This window comes from Rhea americana, unplaced genomic scaffold (genome assembly GCF_003343005.1).
Source record: "Rhea americana isolate MKP2758 unplaced genomic scaffold, rheAme1 scaffold_19, whole genome shotgun sequence".
Classification (NCBI taxonomy): domain Eukaryota; kingdom Metazoa; phylum Chordata; class Aves; order Rheiformes; family Rheidae; genus Rhea; species Rhea americana.
Window position 1 is genome coordinate 6,991,361 of NW_028186038.1, and position 3,724 is coordinate 6,995,084.

General features: G+C 43.1%; 1 protein-coding gene across 3 annotated transcripts in view; it reads left to right on the top strand.

Moving 5' to 3' along the window:
• The first annotated feature begins 168 nt into the window (after positions 1-168).
• The window catches only part of POC1A (POC1 centriolar protein A), a 58,692-nt gene continuing 55,136 nt past the window's right edge, over positions 169-3,724 (top strand). For 2 of the 3 annotated variants that reach the window (XM_085302498.1, XM_085302500.1), the window contains exon 1: positions 1,190-1,274. The gene's annotated coding sequence lies outside the window, so the exon portion shown is untranslated. Of the gene's footprint in view, positions 862-1,189; positions 1,275-3,724 lie in introns of those variants that run through there. The other variant, XM_085302501.1, reaches the window with a different exon arrangement.

Below are 3,724 nucleotides of genomic sequence, written 5' to 3' on the forward strand. Positions count from 1 at the left end.
CCTGCCGCGGCTGGCGCTGGGCCGCGGGTTTGGGGGGGGGAGGTGCGGTGCTGCCCGGAGAAGGGCCTGGGCCTGGGCCTGGGCCTGGGCCTGGTGCGGCGGTGCTGGCGCGAAGGCTGCGGACGGGGGGTTGCTGGGCTGCCGGAGGAGCAGTCCGTGCGGGTGGGATGCGGCTCGGGGCCCATTGGCTTGTTCTGAAGCGTGGCCAAATCTTCTGTTTCGTTATAATGATTCTCTCTGCGCTTTTTTTTTTCCTGTCTGACCCCCCCTTGCTTGGCCTCTGCTGGAGCCTGCTGTGTGGGGAGGCGCTGCATTTGTCAGCAGTAGGGAAATGGGAGCAGTTGGTCCTTTTTGTTGTTGTTCCCGTGCGACCTGCCTGTTTTGATGGGCCTGCTCGCTCTTGCAAGTTTGTTCCCTTCTGTGCAAACAGTGGGCTCTTGGCTACACCTGGGGTGAGCTGAGCAGCTGTAAGAGCAAAGCTGTGCTTGACTGCTTGCTCAGGTGGTGCAGCAACAGGACTGATCTGTTCTAAAGCAGCTCTGGCGTGCCTGCACCAGGAGCGGTGGGAAGTGTGTTGCAGATACGTACAAATGGTTTGCACGGGTTGGTTAAGATCCAGGTGGTTACCTCAGCTTGGATAATTTTTCCTTTTTCCAACTTGTTAGTATAGGTAAAATTCACAATTTGTCTTGCAAGATGTACTTGTCTGTAGCAATGCGGTAATATGTTAGTGGGAAACATAGACCAATCTGAAAATGTTAAAAATCCGTTTGAGCAGCTGGGCAGCCCACATCCTATCTCTTTGTGAGATTGCCATGCTGAACCACAGACTGTCTTACCTGCAAGTGCTTCTTATGCCAGGTATTTCATATAAGATGGATTATTTGAGTTCTTGCATCATGATATAGGATCCTGGCTTGTTTTATGCTTTGCTGGGACTGTGGAATCAGTCTGGCACCAGTGTGAAATGCACAGTAAAGAACTCTGATTCATTGGGAGTATATTGATTTAGGATCAGGGAGGAAGAACACTTAAACAGTCTCAGAACTTGCTGGGTTTTTTTTGTCCTGAGTAGTTGGGCTTGCATGGTATGAATGTGTGGTTTGGTTAACTTGTCGCAAAAATAAAATGCTTTTATTGTGCAAAGATAACTCTTAATCTATAGTCTCTAAACATTATTGTCTTTTAGGAAGATCCGTCTTTAGAGAGACACTTCAAAGGCCACAGAGATGCTGTCACTAGCGTGGACTTCAGTCTCAATAAGAAACAACTGGGTAAATCATCTCTCTGTGTTTTGGTAGTCAGGAAATAAAGAATGTCTCTCAGTTAAATGAAGGGAGCTGTGGCAGTACCGAGTTATGAAAGAGCAAATAAATTATTTTCAGGTTTAAGAGGTATATGTTTCTATGAGGACTTTAAAAAGATTGTGTTGCTAAACGTAGAGGTGGTTGATTGTGTACATCCTGCTAGAGCTTTAGGGACATCTATTATTGCATGTCATTTCATGTACCTTGCTTTCAAATAGTAGGCTTAAAGTAAAACCTCCCTCTTCCTTCCCCTGCCCGAGAGTCTGTCCTCCTCATCTTCCATTGGTCATGCTAAGGTGTCTCTCATAAGCTGCTATCTAATGAGCCAAGCTGTGGTCCGCTCTTGGCTCTGTGTGTTGAGAACGAACCAGTAGTTTTTTGGCTTTTAGTGAAGTCATTGCTCAGGGTAGTCTACATGCATGGTAGATGTGTGAGAACATCACTTTGACTTGCAGAGAAGATAAGGCAGAAGTGATGGAAGATGACTAGCTATAGGTAGCTGTATGCTCCTTGTAATAATCCTGTTTTGATCTATAAACCTACAAAACACGATGGAAGTTGGAAGGAAATTAAAATTAATCAAATTAATTTTGGACCACCTGTCTTGGAATACCTGCTGTTGTTTTATTGCTGTCTACTATCTTTTTGTTTTTACTCTCTCTGTCATCACTTGTGGAGTAATAATTCTTTCTCTATCTGCGTCAGTGATTGTGTTTATAGATCCCTAAAACTTTATCTAGAGAGTACAAATCTGTTTCGCAAGGATGCTTTGAACGTAGTTTAGCATTGGTTTCTGTTGGCCTTTCAGAAGTAGTCCATGGGTCTTTGCTTCCTCTTATTAGGCCATTAAAATGTTATTCTTGGTATTTGTTATATGTGAGATCCAGTAAGAAAGGAAAAAAAAGACCTCTAAGACTTGTTTTTCTTTAGTTAATGTTAGGTCAGTCATGTATACTTGACTCTTTTTGAGGTTTAAAAAAATTTTTTTTCTGTCTTCCGTCCTTTACTACCTTCCAAAATAAACCAACCAGACATAAAGGATGAAGTCTTTATTATTTTATTAAATTGTTTACTCAATCCAGTAATTATAATAGTTATCAATAGGTCACATCTAACCAACATCCTATTCAAGTGCTTTATTGAGATGGCAGAGCATTATTTTCCTTAAATTGTGTAGCACCGGAGCTGGGGAAGCTGTTGTATTGCAATTTAGTATCTTCACCAGGCAGTGACTGAGTGTAGTTTTAACTAAAGTTTAAATGTCTTGACATTGTCTTCCCTTAAATCTTAACATCTCTAAGGAAAGATGTTGCATGTATGAAACAAACAACAACAACAAAAACCTGTCAGCGTAAACTGAAGCGAAAAATAGATAAGATTTCTCTTTCCTCAGCCCCCTTCCCCAGGGGACATGCATAATGAATGACCACATTTGAAATGGGCATATATTAATCCTGAATCGATAGCAGGAAAGGAGGTAACTATTACTTTTGTGTTGAAATGACTGTGAAAGAAAAGGACATTTCCAGCAAAAGCTATTTGGTATTTTGCCGTAATGCTAATGAACTGAAATCTCTTTGTAATTATCATACTGCAGTATCAGAACCTACCATCAAACTGTTCCTTTTTTTCCTAGGAGCAATTTAAGCCCCACTTGGCACTTGGGCAGAGAGATACAGATGCAGCTTTGGTTTGTTGGCAGGCTAAGATGTGTATACCCTGTACTTGCCTGTGGAAAATCTACAAAGTTTTCTGTTATTTAGGCAAAAATTGATTGAAGTGGTGTTTTTACTGTCACGGTTTCTGAGACTTACCATCTAGTATTTTTTTTTTCTTTTTGTTGAGTTGCTACTGGTATATATTTGCTCTTCTGCAAATCACTAGGATTCCTGTATTGCACACTTGCACAGCATGGCAGGCTTCAGGGGAAGAGCAGCTCTTCTGAGCTCTGGGGAATTTTAGACTGAAATGAAGTTGCATTTGGGGAAAGCTTTTGCCTAGTATTCTTGGCAGGGACAGGTTTCGCTCCCTTCATGTCGGGAGAGGTGTGTAGCTTGTATGAAGTTCAGCGTCATGGAGGAGTCTGGGCACTAGTTTGCTAGGCAGAGTAGGGAGCCCTTGTTGAACAAGATGGAGTGAGTTATGCTTGCAGCAGGTGTAGTGTGTGCATCTGATTTCTGCGTCCTGCTTGCATGACCCTGCACTAAGGGAGAACTTGGAGCAGCAGCAGTCCTGAGGGACAACTGTGTTCCTTTAAGTCGAATCTCTGCTCTGTGGGATCTCCTTCCAGCCCCTTTGCTTTTCTCCTGCCTTTGGTCTTTTCCGCTCTCTTCCCATTAGGAACAGACCCTTGTTCTGTTCTATCCCTTTCACAAGAGCCCAGGAGTGAAGGCAAGTTGCAGTTAGTGGGCTTTCTT